Here is a 17,067-nt window from a genome sequence, read left to right as displayed (position 1 = left end):
TAATGATCTTTCTACTTATCATCAACCAAAAAGAACACTGCTGTGAACAGCCCGCCCATTAGACAAGCATGTGGTTTTGACACAATTACCATGTTGGCATGCTCCATCTGGGTTGATAAAAGTATTCGTTATTGTGACAGCTTCATGAGAAAAAGCATGCATCATTTAACATGCAACGAAGCAGAAAACCATCATCAATAGAGGATCAGTACTGGTTTAGGTAAGGAGCTGTGTTACATAAACCCATTCTTTTTTTTTCCAAAGTTTAAAAAAGGAAGTACATTTTAACGTGCTATCTCTATCAGTAGGCTGAACTGCCAACCATATAACATCATGCTACTTAAAACATTGGCCCTTAATCAGAATACTACAGCCAGCAAAGCAAAGCAGATACACAACCTTACAAACACACAAACAACTTCAAGCAAGGGGTTCATGCTAATTCTTGGGTTCAGATGTTTCCTTAAAACCTTGAGGAAACTGGGACCTTACTGTTAATAAAACCCCTGAGCAGGGAACAGGGTAGGTGCTGCTGCCAGCTGAGTAGCTCCCATTCTCTGCTGAGATCACAAGCAATATGAGGGTCTTTGATTTCTACCAAGAGAGCTCAACCCATTTTTTAAGGACCCAAGATTCACAAAATGGGAAGGAATGCATTTCTAAGCTTCAAAAATGGTAGCGAGAGGATGGAGGGAGGCTTTCACTTGAGCTTTGAGAAAACAACAAAACTTTGCAACAAATAACCATTGAACTTTAAACATACTGGCAATGTATATACAGTTCTAATCTGGCCATTTTCTACATCTGACAAAACTAGTTTTCATCTGCTTGTGGGTGGAGGATATGTAGAGCATCCTGCTGATACCCACAATCAAGTGCTTGTACGTTCACCTCCCCAAAGGGTCTATAGCTATTAAAAGAGAGGGTCTTTTAATACTGCACTATTTGATGCCATTAACGCATCAAACGTGGGGGGGGGGGAACAAATATAGAAATGATTCAGCAGCCACCTAACTCTACTTGAGAAATAATGGAGTGATGCTTCTCAAATATATTCATCATTTAAAAGGAGAAGGGGAAAAGGCAGGAGAGGCAGGGGTGGAGGGGGAGGAGGAAGAGAGAGGAGAGGGAGGGGGAAGGGGAACAAGGAAGAAGAAATATCTGGAGGAAGAAGGAATAACAAAAACAAGCAGATTTAGAGCAGCAGAGTGCAAGTAAGTCCTTACCCTCATAGGTTTATGTTTCTTAAGTGTCAGATGGTCTAGAAAATACTATACTTTATATTCAAGTAAGTATAAATACATTCCAAAGGGACTATTTGTTAGTTCATATTATCTATATAGGGAGGATGAACAAGTAATCCAATGCTGCTCACCCTAGTTACCTTTATAACCCACTATATCACTTGTTTATTTATTTTTAAAGGGATAAGGGACCTATTAGAGAGACAGAACTATTGCTATAAATATGTAAACTAATATCCAGTTTAAATTAAACTCACACATACAAAACATATGAACTACAATCTTCGCTAGTTCAAGTCTAGATGGGATCAGGTGACATTCAGAGCATATATTTCTTCCACTCTTTCTCCTTTTTAACAGAACCTAAATTTTGTTCCACTTCCCCTCTTCCATATGTGTTTCAACAGAGGCTAGCTCCGGATGGGCCTGAAGGGTAGCATCTACTGGTCTAGGGCAATCGTGGTAGTCTCCCACCCTTTGCCAAGAAAATATGCACAAAGTCCACTGGTGGGCTTCTGGAAAAGGATCTCTCCCTCTAAAAAGAGCCACAGGAAGAGGAGGCCCCTTCTGCTGTCTCTGAACATTGTATACATAACTCTGTTAAATGCTGTTGTCATCTTGAATCCACAGAGAAGAAAAAGCCTGGTGACACACTGTCACACAACAAAGGACACTAGCAAGAGAATCACAGAGAAGAGGGCTCAATGAGCCTGGCTCAATGAGCCAGGGATTTCAGTGACTTGTACTCAAAAACATCTTGATGTTGACTTCTGCATATTCTGAGGAGAGCATTAGAAAATAAGCATTAAGAAAGTGAGAGTACATATAGATCTCGGGTCATCATTACTCCCACTTGCATTTTATGACCCTCATACCTAAGAGCTATGGTTGTCAAAGTATTCCATTTTTTCCAAATGATGTTCAATTTTTTAAAACCTAATACTTGAGTTAATATTAGTGAGATAAACCATTAATTCTTTATTCTAACAACTCTAAATAAAAATGAAACAAAAAAAAATCTTACTTTATCAACATATGAGTCCCTTTCTTCATATGTTGGAGAGACGGGTATATGAAAACAAAGGCATACTTTTAAATAACATCCAGTAGCAATAACAATCTTCTTTGTTGAAAGCAAGTCCCTACTGCTGTCATTAAGGATGGAGTCAAGAAAAAGACATGTGCCAGGCAAAGCATTCTCCACCAGCAACTAAGGCAATCTTGGAAATGGATACAATTTCCTGAAGTTAAAGCTAAACAACCAGAGGCCACACAAATCATGAAGGACTCTAATATTGGATATCTTTATTCACATAACCATAATGCATATAAACCTTGTAATACTGGCAATCCAACAACACACACTAGCAGAGATGACAGAGACATCCAGAACCCTGCTGAGTTCTCATCAATCAATTATGCACACTGAGTAGTATGGTCAGAAATTTTGGTGAACGGCATCTGCTCCAATTCCTTCTCTTAGGTAGAGACCCAATTCTGCGTAATAATCAAAGCTGAAGCTATATTCTTTCTTTTCTTTTGCTTTGTTTTTCAGATGGAGTTTCCCTCTGTCGCCCAGGGCTGAAGTGCCATGGCATGTTATCAGCTCACTGTAATCTCCACCTGCTGGGTTCAAGCGATTCTCCTGCCTCAGCCTCCCGACTAGCTGGGATTACAGGTGCATGCCACCATGCCTGGCTAATTTTTGTATTTTTAGTAGAGACAGGGTTTCTCCATGTTGACCAGGCTGGTCTCAAACTCCTGACCTCAAGTGATCCACCCGCCTCAGCCTCCCAAAGTGCTGGGATTACAGGCATGAGCCACCACGTCCAACCTGAAGCTACATTCTTTCTGTGAGAAGTTACCTATGTCTGAATAAAATAGCCTGGTGGTTTGGAGATCAAGACTGGGAAATAAAACAGGATTAGAATTTCAGCTCTGCTTATTAGCCATGTAACTGCAGACAAGTTATTTTAGCCTTGCTGAGTTTCAGCTTCCTCGTAAGCAAAAAAAAAAAAAAGGATAATAAAATGTACTCATTGGTTGATTCCAAGTATTAGATTAGATGCTATAATACATAAAGTGCCTGGCACATAATAAATTCATAATAAATGATCAGCCACTGTCATCACATAGAGATTCTGCCAAGAAAATAACTATATTTGTTTACTTAAAAAAAACAGTAATGGTAGTAATAACAGTAATCATAACATAAATAATCATGATAATATCAGTTATTTGTTAAACACTGCTCTAGAAACATTGCATGCAGCAACTTGAACCTTCTCAACCCTTTTAGGAAGGAACTGAAATTATTCTCATGTTACAGATGAAAAAGGTAAAAAGAGGACAGATGGGTTGGTCAAAGCCATATAACCAATAAAGAGAAGTGCCACAATTCAAACCCAGGCCGTCCAGCTCTAAAGACCTTGTCCAACACTGCCTTCAATCCCAAAACGACTTCACTACTGTATAACTTGCACCTAGCATGATGCCTGACAGCTAATGATTTGTTGAAAAGTGAAACTGATAATTACCACTATGTTTTGGGGCTTTATAATCATTAGCAGGATGTTCTAACGGAGCACCCCTCATGAATTTCAGTGACCATCAGGATGTGAGTGGGGTCAGTATCTTATCCTCTTCTTTCAAAACAAGTGTTTATTGAGTACTCTCAAAGCATATGCACCAGGCACCAGTAATACAGATGAAAGAATCCTGCTCTCAGTATAGTGGGAGACATAGGTAATAAGATTAGCATTCATAGGTCAAACAACTTGTAACCAATTCATAAATCTTGGTAATTCAGATTTTAAAATAACTACTAGCTTGAAAAGCAGCCACGATTTTCTTGTTATCTCTTCAGGAAATCACACAATGAATGGTCCTTCATAGGAAATGCTGGTTAAACACTCATAACATACAAATAGTCATTACATGCTTTTTAGAGAGGAATAATTCTCTTTCCCATTTTTATTTGGTCTCTATCTGAATTCAAGTAACCTGAATTTAAAAGTCCAATAAAACAAGCTTGGGTGTAAGTTGCCTCAACATTAAAAAAATAAAAAACAAATTGTATTTTTAAATTTTTGGCTAGGCCAATTTAAATCATTGGTCCAATGGTAGAGAAAGTGGCTAATGGATAAACAGAGAAGAAAGAAAAGAAAAGAAAAGAAAAGAAAAGAAAAGAAAAGAAAAGAAAGGAAAGAAGGAAAGACAAATGGCATATAAACATATGAAGAGGTGCTTGTCACACCTTTAGAAGAAGAAATGAAACTAAAAATTCAGAATGGAGACATCCAAAAGTGTAATCATGCACTCACTGAGCAAGACTATGGGAACGAAGGCATTCTCAAACAACTGCTAGCAGAAGAATAAACTGGTATGGGCCCAGTGGAAGTCAATTTGCCAACAGCTTTCAAAATTCCAAATGTGTCCGCACTTTAGTAATCCTGCTTGCGGTAATGCAGGGGTGGCTTCCCTGGGCCACACTGGAGAAAGAAGAATGTCTTGGGCCACACATAAAGTACACTAACAATAGCTGATGAGATTAAAAAAACAAAACAAAACAAAAAATCCCATAATGCTCTAAGAAAGTTTACAAATTTGTGTTGGGCAGAATTCAAAGCTGTCCCGGGCCTCGTGTGGCCTACAGGCCACAGGTTGGACAAGCTTGTGGTAAAGTATCCTACAGACATATTTGTGCACATGTAAAATAATTATGTAAAGGTGACTCACTACAACACTGTAAAAGCTAAGGATCCATGTCCATCAACAGGGGGCATTACACCACATTTATACAACAGAATACTATGCAACTGTAAAGAGAAAAGATGAGAAAGGCTACCACCCCAGTTGGGAAAATAACTCCAATTATTAAGTACATTGTTAAGTACAAACAGCAAGATTCAGATGGTATAAGTGATAGGTCACTTTATAGGGATAGGATACCTTATACAGACAGTACACCTTACAGGTTGAAAGCAAAGCATGTGGGAGATACACATACAAAGGATGTGAATATGGACACACACACATTTTCCTTTAAATGAGTAAAGAAACTAGGGAAGGATGCAAGAGAGTAACGAGAGTGATTACGCGGAATGGAGGGTGGCAGTCAATGGAGGATGACTGCCGAGGTACAGACATGGGAGATGATGTTTTTCCTGAACAGAAGTTTCCATAAACTTAAGCACTTAAGTATTTTACTAGGAGAACAATATTTATGCATTAAGTGAACCCAGCTTGGTTAGCCAGCTTCCTTGGAGACAACACGTGTATGACTCCCACAAGCCACAGTGCCACTTTGCCCTGTCACACAGCTCTAGCCACACAAATGAACATCGATTCCAGCTGAGCAGTAGCATTAAGATGGCCTAAGCTTTGGATTTCCTAGTGTATGAAGGTTAAGACTGTTTCTGTATCCTCAAAGAAACTGATTTCTGCCAGCCTCCACTTCAGTATATTTCACAAACCCACCACTTACCCCATCTAGATTGTTCCCCTAAGTAGTATAAGCTCAACACCCAAGCTTTTAGTGCAGCAACATTTTTTTTAAGAAGTGTATCAGTTCTTCATTTAAAAAAATACAGTTGTCCCTCAGTATCTGTGGGGGATTGGTCCACAGATACCCAAATCCACACATACTCAAGTCCCGCTGTCAGCCTTGCTGAACCTGTGGACAAGGAAACGTCAGCCATCTGTATCCGAGTTTAGCACCCTGCGAACAGTTATTTTCAACCTGAATTTGGTTGCAGATACAGAAGTGGCCTATATACAAGGCTGATTAGATTTACTGAAAAAACTCACACATAAGCAGACCTATGCGGTGCAGGCTCGTGTTGTTCAAGAGTCAATTACAGTTCCTGAGAAAACAGGAACTTGTTTTATGCTTGTTTTTTATCCTTTTTTACTCAGTGTGGACTTGAAACAAACAAGTGTCTTTTGCTGACAATAATATTGGTGCATATGCAGGCAGCATAAAAAGATTATTCGTATTATCTGCTGGAGGGCTGGGAACAGGGCACTTGGAAACAGAGTTCTCTGAAAGTTGGGGACATTTTTTTTAAAGGCAGAATAAACAGAATGGGAAGAGTCCTATTAAATGTCTAAGCTGGTCATACATAAACATTCCCCAATCTCTTTCAGCAGCTTCCTCCTCACAGGGAAAAGCAGGAATAAAATTGGCCTGACAGCACAAGTTTGTCATCAAGTTTCCTGTCCACACCTCTTCCCTGCCCATCTGCTACTATATTCACATGAAGAGGGTAAAACTTTTGTGCAGATAAACAACTACATGTTCCTAGCACAGTGTTTGCATCCGGTGGCTTCCTGATAAGTATCTTTTGTATGTTCCTGGCATTTAGGGAACATTTATTTGGGCCACCCCCCTATAATGAATGCTCCATAGAAAAAAAAAAAAAAATGCTAACGTGCAGTTTATTCCAGTGACATCATAACCACGCTCAAACCAGAGCAGGGCCAATATCAACAGACTCCCATGATCATGACAGATGCCAGCGAGCCTATTTTTCCTAAGCTCATCCCACAACTATCTTATGCATAAAATGGCTCCCCATCCCCATCATAAAACTCGTGCCCACTTGGTATCCAACAGTAATCAACAACCAGTCTAATACTATTTCTGTGTGAGTCAAACTCTAAAAAATAACAGTAGTGGTTCAGGAGGCATTTCCCAAATAAGCAAACGACAAATCCACCAAGGTTAACTGCACAGGATAAACGCACAGGCTGCAGACGCTGCATTTTAATAGGTCATAAGACAAAAGCTTGTCAAAGTCAATCAACTCCCCCACACTATGACAAGTCCACCAAGCTGGAGCCTACACTGATCTCACACTTTCAAATCCTCTTCTCTATAAGCTTTGGAATGCTGTAGTCAACAGGCATAAATACCTAAACCTCATAAAAAACATAATTCACTTCTTAAGTTTTGGCCGTTAGTTCTTCTGCCATTTTAAGTAGTTAAAGGAGTACTGAAGAGTTCTACCAATACATAGCATACATGCTAAAAACTAAGACTATAGACTGAATGACTTTTCTAGCTTAAGCAAGCATATCCAAATGCTGACCCCAGTCCACCGGCTGATCAGCAGAAGGTGCCAGAGAGTATCCAAATTATGGACCCTCCAAGCCTGGCGCGATAAGAGCAACTTTCCCTCGGCGGGAAAAGCTGTAACTACAATGGAATTACAGACATGCCATCTGGAGTGCTATAAAACCTTTTTTTTTTTTTTTTTCCTTAAAGTATTTCTACTCTGAGGATTCATTTAGTTCAGAACTACTTAGTGAGAACTTCAAATAACTATTTTTAGGTGCTGGTGGCTAGGATAAGTTTTTACTTCAGTGAAATGTATTTGTTTTCTTAGAGGTAAAATTCTCGAAGTCCAACATTTGCAAAAGTGATTTGGTAGAGAATCACGCTGGAGAATAGGTCAGGCATTCAATGTCTGGAGTCCACCAAAAAATGCAAGCAAAACCAACATCAAAGTTAAAAATTTACCTTTCCAATGTAACTTGCCTTGTGATCCTGCTATGATACTAAACTATAGATCATCCATATATCATATCATCTGTACAGGAACACTACAAAGTAGATGCAGGGGACAACTGACTGTCCAGGTCATCAGCATCACCTCAACAGTTATCATTTATTCAGCTCCCACACCCACGATGCAAATAATTTGAAGAGACAAATCTTCCTTGTGACAAAAAAAAAGAAAAACTTAAACTTCCCAAGTACACGTGCACCCCCCTCAAAATACCATAAACACTTCAGTGATATAGAGCATCCCTTACAGTGTCAACAATAAAAAAAGGAATCGCAGAGGTCATCGCTAATTATAGTGGCCCTGCTTTTCATTTTGTCAGGAAGTCTCAATGAAGCAAGAATCTTTTTGAAGACTGCTAGACTGTTAGATTATATAAAGAAAATGCAAGAAGATTTTTTCCCAAGTCTGGATGTCAGAATCTGGGCAATATACATTTTCACATGTATTCAATATGACAACCAATTAAATATTCAGTAATAAATGAAGATGTTGATACCTATTCTTATTCGATCAATATTTACTTAGGGTGTGACAACATCAAACCAATAACCAGACCTTGGTAACTGTTAAATGGCTACTAATCTGTAGACGCTAAAAACTGTGAACTCAAATCTCTGATAGCTACAGTACAGCTTCTTTTAATCAAACAAGTTAGGGTGAAAATGAAGCACTTTAGAAGTAGATTGAAAGTTATAATTCTTTAAGATGCTAAAAAGAAAATAACTGCACACAATTAACCTTACATAGTCCTCACTGTGCTTCCGGAAATAATATAGTACTAATTTTGTACAGTATTATGTCATACCACTGAAAAAATTGTGAAACAACCAGACAAGCATATAAAAGAAACCAACTAGCTTCATTATTCTCATAGGTCAAACCTGAAACAGCTATCATGTTAAAGATAGCCTGACAAAAGTCAACATTTGCCTAGAAAAATGCAAACAAGACATCTAAAACTAAACTCGGCCCACTAGAAAAACGTATTTTTCATAGGGCTTAGTTCAAATATCACAACATATTCCCTTGTGAAACAGTGTACGTACTCAGATTCCATCTACTCTGTATATTAGTATTTTCCTAATTTTCAGTCCCCTGACTAGTCACACTTTCAGTAGCAAACTTCCTCCACAAGCAGAAACAAACAAGCATGTATCACAAAACCCAACCACTGCAACAAAAACGTCCTAATAATCTCCCCCCTTGAAATACATACGCAACTTTTAAGCACATCAAGCCCGCTCTCTGCTATTTCCTGTCATTGGAAAACTGTGGAAAGCTGATGGAAATCCAGCGTCCAAAAGCTTAATGAGCAAGACTGGCCCCACCCAAGCCAGACCCTGCTGGAGAGGGACATGCTCAGTAGAGAAGCCCAGTTTGGTTCCAAGTCACTTCATTCCTCAGCTAGAAAATGCACATGGGTCAAAGAAAAAAGTCTGCTTCCTGCTGCCTGTTCTACCCCACAAATGAAACTAGTTTTAATGACACAATTGTAATTCTATAATTTTTATAAAATTTTTCTATCCTGAGTTTTTTTTCTCGTTTAGTTTTTGTGGTTATGATTTTTGCTTTGCTTCGGGTCTCCATCCTGCAACTTTGTTTTTATTTTTGTCATTTTAATTCATCCTAGAATAGACACCAAAAGTATATGTATACAACTTAAAGTGGTCCCCCCTTATCCTTGGGGAAAGAAGCCCAGCAGATGCCTGAAACCACTGAGAGTACCAAACCCGACTCATCAATTGGAACGTGTTTCTTCTGTTCATGTCTTCCACCCACAAATTTAATGCCTTGTACTTTTTAAATTTTCTTCCTTATTTTTAGAGACAGGGGCTCACCCTGTCACCCAGGCTGGAGTGCAATGGCACACTCATGGCTCACTGCAGCCTCGACCTCCTGGACTCAAACAATCCTCCCACCCCAGCCTCTCAAGTAGCTGGGACCAGAGGCACGCATTGCCATGCCCAGCTAATTTTTTTACGTTTTTGTAGAGATAGAGTCTCACTATGTTACAGCCGAGGCTGATCTCAAACTCCAGGACTCAAGTGATCATCCTGCCTTGGCCTCCCAAAATGCTGGGATTACAGGCGTGAGCCACTGCGTCTGGCCACCCTCTTACACCCTAACTAAGCGTTTATTCACTGTGGCCATAACTTTTGCAGTTTGAAGTGCGACAGCCAAATTAGCACAAATTTTTTTTTCTTTTTTCACAATTTCACAGGTTGAAGATTGGATTCTTACCATAGATCTTAGCAACCTTAGCATACGATTTTTTTCTTTTTCCTTAAGAACTTTCCCCTTTTTGCATAATGGAAGCACCTGATGGCTTCTCTTTGGCATATTCAAATTGCCACCATCACTATTCTTGTGCTTTTATTAAGTAGAATAAGGGTGATTTGAACACAAGCACTGTGATATTACGATAGTCAATCTGATCACCAAGCCAGCTACTAAGTAACTGACAGGTGATTGCTTCTACAACATGGAGCCACTGGGCAAATGCGTAATTCACATCCCGCACAGGATGGGGCAGAGAGTGTGATATTTCATCAAGCTACTAAAAATGGTGTGCAAGTGAAAACTTATGAATTGCTTGTTTCTAGAATTTTCCATGTAATAATTTTAGACCACAGATGACTGCAGGTAACTGCACTACAGAAAGCAAAACTATGAATAAGGGGAGGTCTATTGTACAGTCTAATCATCTTTATCTATAAATTACTATAGACAAATTTTCAGATACAGAAAAACTGTGCAAATACATCATCCATATTTCAACATTAAAAAATATTCATTTCGACTCATTTATACAAGAATGTCTATTCATTCACACTGTACATAAAAATGGAGGTACATTTTAACCCAGATAGTATAGGTACCGTGATATAGTTATAAAGCTATTAAATCCTTGTTTCATATTTCAATCCTAAATTGAGAAATTACTAAAAATGGCCAGGCGCAGTGGCTCATGCCTGTAACACCAGAACTTTGGGAGGCCGAGGTAGACAAATCACTTGAGGTCAGGAGTTCTAGACCAGCCTGGCCAACATGGCGAAACTCCATCTCTACTAAAAACACAACAATTGGCTGAGTATCATAGCGCATGCCTGTGGTCCCAGCTACTCAGGAGGCCGAGGCTGGAGAATTGCTTGAACTCAGGATGCGGAGGCTGCAGTGAGCCAGGATTGTGCCATTGCACTCCAGCCTGGGCAAAAACGAGACTCCGTCTCAAAAAAAAAAAAATAAAATAAAAACATAAAAAGAGAAATGACTAAAAATAAGATAATACTATATCCACCTATAATATGACTAAAGAAACATGGAAGCAACGAAAATGTAAAGTCACTAAAGGAAAATGCGTCAATTCTAAGATTCAGGTCAGAGCAATCTGAGAAATAACTAATGTTCCTTAACTCCACAGTACCAACCCCCCTTTACATTTCCACAATTTAAATTCTGGGTTTTTTTCTCCAACACACATATTTGCACTGACAATTCATGACTGAGATAGACTAGAAGTGCACTTGTGCATTTTTACAACTTTACCCAGTTACTGTGTTACACTCCTACAGAGCAGTAGTAATCTGTTCACATTCACCTACAGCAAAGTCTTTAATGGGTCTCTTGTAAATCACAAAGAAAACACTTCAGATATTTATTAATAAACAAGATGTCACCAGTACCAACTAGCAAAAAAAGTAAGGTTTGCGGCCAGGCGTGGTGGCTCACGCCTGTAATCCCACCACTTTGTGAGGCCAAGGTGGGCAGATCACGAGGTCAGGGGTTTGAGCCCAGCCTGGCCAACATGGTAAAAACCCGTCTCTACTAAAGATACAAAAAAAAAAAAAAAACCCGGGCATGGTGGCGCGTGCCTGTAATCCCAGCTACTCAGGAGTCTGAGGCAGAAGAATCACTTGAACCTGGGAGGCAGAGGTTGCAGTGAGCCAAGATCACGCCATTGCACTCCAGCCTGAGCGACTCCATTTCAAAAAAAATTAAAAATTTTAAAAACTAAGGTTTGCTTAATAGGAAGACTTGATGAAAGTCCTCATTTTTCTTCTTCACTTTTTCACTTTTTAAAAAAATTTTATTTTGGTAAAAGTTTCCACGGCACCTCTGAAGAGATTCATCTTTGCCAAAATGGGCAGACACAAAACTTTTTTTTTAAAGTCATTCTACATAGTGGAAGTAAATTGTACTATCCATCATAAAGTTTTCACTGGTTCACAAAGGGCAAATTTGGTGAGTTTTTTAATAGAGCCAATTTTATTCAATCCAGAGCATCTTCCCTTATGCAGATTAAGTTCTTCTCACCTTTTTATGTTAAATGTGTTTTTTAATAAACACTGCTGATGTAACTGTAAATTTGTTACAATATACTTAACTTGGAAAAATAATGCCTTTGTGAAAGGAAAATAAATCTTGAGGCCCCCAAATCACTAAGCTAAAGGGAAAAGTCAAGCTAGGAACTGCTTAGGGCAAACCTGCCTCCCTCCTTTCTATTCAAAGTCACCCCTCTGCTCACCGAGATAAATGCATATCCGATTGCCTCCTTTGGAGAGGCTAATGGAAACTCAGAAGAATGCAACCATTTGACTCTTATCCACCTGTGACCAGGAAGCCCCCTCTCTGCTTCAAGTTGTCCCACCTTTGCTTCATTTGTCCTGTCTTTCCAGACTGAACCAATGTTCATCTTACATATGTTGACTGATGTCTCCTTTCTCCCTAAAATGTATAAAACCAAACTGTGCTCTGACTACCATTCGGGTTCACACTTTCAACCTTTTTTTCTGAAATTCATAACTCCTTATAATCCAGAAATGTGAAAACTTATAACCTATAGCAGCACTGGGCCCTATGAATTCAATAGTGGTAGATCTTCTGGTCCATCCTAGGCATTTCTTAACACCCCTGTGTCTCCTGCTCTCTTCTCTTACTCTCTTACTCTCCTACTGCTATGAACTGAATTGCATCCCTCTAAAATTCCTATGTTGAATCTAACCTACAACCTGATGGAGGTAGGAGCTTTGGGAGATAGGTTTAGATAAGGTCATGAGGGTGGGGCCCTAATGATGAAATTAGTGCCCTCATAAAAAGAAGCACCAGTGAACTTGTGCAGTCTCTCATTCTCTCTCTACCATGAAGGGCACAGTAAAAATTGTCAGGAAGCAAAGAAGAGCCCTTACCAGAAACCCTCCAACTTAGATGAACTGTGAGAAAATAAGTACCTATGGTGTGAGCCACCCAGTCTACGGTATTTTGTTATGGCAGCATGAGCTAAGACGCCTACCTTCTTAACTAGGGAACCCAATGCTACTGCTCAGCTCCTCTGCTGGCCTCAAAAGATCCTACTCAGGAGACCTGTGAATCTCATTGTTTAAAAAAAGGTTGGGAGAATTCAGAGAGGATGACTTTTGTAGGATTATGATTTTGAAAAAGAACTATTAATAAAGTGAATTTAAAAATTAGACTATTAGAACCTAGAGAAATTGAGTCTCAAACTCACATACCCACTTATGAGTGGTAGAGCCAGAATTCACATCAATTTGGTCTGCCTTCAAAGCCAATAGACTTTTCCACAAGGCAGCCTCTTTCTTTTGTAGACGGAGTGTCGCCATGACTCCCAGGCTAGAGTACAGTGGCGCGATCTCAGCTCACCGCAACCTCTGCCTCCCGGGTTCAAGTGATTCTTCTGCCTCAGCCTCCCGAGTTCAAGCAATTCACCTGCCTCAGCCTCCCAAGTAGCTGGGACTACAGGTGCCTGCCACCACACCCGGCTAATTTTTGTATTTTTTGTAGAGATGGGGTTTTACCATATTGACCAGGCTGGCAAGGCAGTCTTTTTAACACTCTTGTTTTTCAGATAAGTCAAGTGAACCCAGAGAGGTGAAATAACATATGAGATTACTTGATGGGTTATTAGCAAAGAAGTATACAAACAAGGTCCAGTGTCATTTACTCATTTCCAATATGATTTAAATACATTTGAGTACATAAAATATATAGGTTGAAACATCTACAAAGGTCTTAATATTTTAAAATTGTTATTATATGAATTTATATGTATTACATCTATTTTGAGAAGACCGAAAAAAGTCAAGTTTCAACAATGTCTCATTATTTCATTAAAACAGGAAATCAGGTTTATCCTCCAAAAGTTAATTTTAAAATATTCAAGGAAGTTGGTTAAGGTTAGGAAGGGAACACTTTCCCTACATTTGTGTGAGTTTGTGTAGACACAGAATTTTATCTTAAACCCAGTATCATCTGACTTTTAAAAATCACCCTACCTCCTACTTTATGAGGACAAAGAATGCGTAAGACATAAAGAACCCCATAATCTGATGAGTCACTCATGGCTCGAAAACCTTAAGAGACACAAACTCTAGGCAGAAAGTACAGTTATCAATATCACAGAAAAGACAATGAGGAAGAAGAATTCCTTTTGGTCATCTCACTTCTGCCCATTTAGCCCCCATCTGTAAAGTGATTATCATCTATCCTACTAAGAAAAGAAGCAGACAACACAATTTTCTGGAAAAAAACTAAAATAACCTAAAAAGTACTCAGAAGAAATATTTTTTTAAATCTCTGGCCGGGCATGGTGGCTCATGCCTGTAATCCCAGCACTTTGGGAGGCCAACACGGGTGGATCACCTGAGGTCAGGAGTTCAAGACCATCCTGGCCAATATGGTGAAACCCCGTCTCTACTAAAAATGCAAAAAAAAATTAGCTGGGCACAGTGGCATGTGCCTATAATTCCAGCTACTCGGGAGGCTGAGGCAGGAGAAACACTTGAGTCTGGGAGGCAGAGGCTGCAGTGAACCAAGATTGTGCCATTGCACTCCAGCCTAGGTGACAGAACAAGACTCCGTCTTCAAAAAACAAACAAACAAACAAACAAAAACAGAACTCTTTTTATTCTGATTGTACAGGGAATCCAATCTTCTCATCTACCAATTGTCATGCAAGATTACTTCCTGAACAAATATGGACAGGAGTTCCATGACTCTTCAATATGGATGAACTTCCCAATCAGTCTATAACATTTTTTTAACATTTTTAAAAATGGTCCACATTTCATAGGATCATTGATACTGATGTATCTGATGTAGGCAGAAAAAATAATTTTTTTCACTAGCACGTTGGCTCTAATGTGCAAGTTCTTCTTTGACCACATACCACAGTTTAACTTCTCTCAGGCTCTAAACCAGAATAATGTATACAACTACACATGCGTCACCCGCAAAATTTCTTCCCTACCAGACATCTTAGCAAGATTAGACTCACATGTTCAATTACATTAAAAACAATTACATTTTTAAGATGTAATGTTGAAAAGTACTGTAGATTTATGGGACTCTATGGGACTCTAGGAAAGAAAGACACTGCATGACCTCAGATTTTTACAGGGGGTATGGAGAGAAAGTGGGAGCAGGTACAGAAGGAGGAAAATGGATAAAGAATAAAAGAGTGGTGCCTGAGAATCTCTAATCAAAAAGTTACTGTTTTCAACCAAAGAAGCATCTAAAAAGTATCAGGATAAAACTCTTAAATCCTTTTTGTTTGCTTTTAATTAACTACAAAAGTCAAAAGCACCACTTTTTAAATTACACAATCAGACCAGTATAGTAATCCAGCAGGTACATTAAACCGTATTATTTTTATTCTACTTTATGTCCAAGAAATATGTGCTGAATTCCTGCTTTACACCAGACACTGGTCTAGGCCCTAAGGACCTAGGGAAAGTTCTTGCCCACAAGAGTCTACTGGACATTTACAGTCTAGCAGGGAAGTCAGACACATAAACAAATCATTACACCTTATGTGATAAGGGCTGTAAGACAGGTACAAGAAGGGCACAAAGGAAATGGTCACCTCCTTTCGGTGGTCAAGGAAAGCTTTATAAAGATTACAATTATAGGATCATTCTTCTCTCACACTTTGAATGAGCAGATGCTACCACTAGGTCATAATGACACCCACTTTGCCTTAGGGATTAAAGAAATAAAACAAAAGCACCTACCACAAATTTCACTACATACAAAGCAGAAACAACAATCTTGCTAGCAGCTGTATAATACTGTAGATATGACTGAGCAAAATGGAATTTGTAGAGAATCAAAGTAGTTCAGAGCTAAAAAGGATCTCAATGTTCATGTACCTCTACCTCTTGCCTTTAATTAGACGGGAAATCTAAGGCCCAGAAGTCAGATTATTTACATAGCAAATCAGTAGCAAGATCTCACCAGGCTAGATGTCAGATTCTTACCAATAATCCCAATGTCTTTTCCTGTAGCAAACTGTCCTGCCTGGATGAGAAGGGGAGACACACTGTTAAGGAGAGAAAAAAGAATAGAGACCCTTCATTGTTGTCCAAGGGCCAGAAGAAACAAAACAGCCCTGAGACTAGGAATTCCAAGAGACCTACAATGCTCCCCAGCTCTGCTCCAACTTCTGTACCCAAGAAAAATGCTATAACCTTCCTCCTCCCCCAAAATTGTAAGTCTCCAAAAATAAAAGGGCAACTGACAAGAAATATCTACCCTTCTTAACCTTAAGGAACATCAAACATAGTCAAATAGCTTAGATATATTCCCATGTTGCCATTTAGCTACATGTATAAAATAAAAGTAGCAGCTGCTAACCTACCTATATAATGGGATTGAAAGGATCAAAAACGAACCATAGTAGCTACTGGTAAAGTGCAAAACACTAAATGAATGCAATTTACTGTTAAACACAGAATTTCCATGGTCAAAAGATTCATCTACGCCTTTTCCCCTAAAAGTGGTGGAAGATATCATTATGGTTTAACTTCATTTTTAAAAAGTAAACATTAATGTATAATAATTTCCCACCAATTCAATGTATCTATTTCTTTCTCAACTTGTAGAAAGAAAATTATATCCCCACCCCAACCCACCCCCTATAATTTCCCTTCTTTCTTTTCTCTCCTTTACTTTAAGACAGCCACCACCATTCCAAGAGGCTCTGCTAGAACCATATAAACATCAAATGTGTAAACACAAAGCTTTCATCAAAAAACACGTTGCATAAAATTGAATGCTGCTTCTACCAGGGCAAGCTGGGGAAACGTTAAGGTGTATGTAATAAGCAAGGCACAGCTACAAACCCAGAGTGTGCTGGGGAGGTACAGCCCCAGTCTGGGGCCCTCTCCTCACTTCACCTGTCTCGCTATCCTCCTTCTGCCTGATATATGATCTGCAATGGTGTGGCCACTTGTTGA

General features: G+C 39.2%; 1 protein-coding gene across 33 annotated transcripts in view; it reads right to left on the bottom strand.

Moving 5' to 3' along the window:
• The window catches only part of EPB41L2 (erythrocyte membrane protein band 4.1 like 2), a 235,323-nt gene that overhangs the window by 132,046 nt on the left and 86,210 nt on the right, over positions 1-17,067 (bottom strand). For 6 of the 33 annotated variants that reach the window (XM_021937868.2, XM_021937861.2, XM_021937872.2 and 3 more), the window contains exon 1: positions 9,033-9,228. The exons of 26 other annotated variants lie outside the window; for them this stretch is intronic. The gene's annotated coding sequence lies outside the window, so the exon portion shown is untranslated. Of the gene's footprint in view, positions 1-9,032; positions 9,229-17,067 lie in introns of those variants that run through there. One more of the 33 variants, XM_021937863.2, reaches the window with a different exon arrangement.

This window comes from Papio anubis, chromosome 6 (genome assembly GCF_008728515.1).
Source record: "Papio anubis isolate 15944 chromosome 6, Panubis1.0, whole genome shotgun sequence".
In the NCBI taxonomy this organism is placed as follows: Eukaryota; Metazoa; Chordata; class Mammalia; order Primates; family Cercopithecidae; genus Papio; species Papio anubis.
This window is presented reverse-complemented; position numbering and strand designations above follow the sequence as displayed.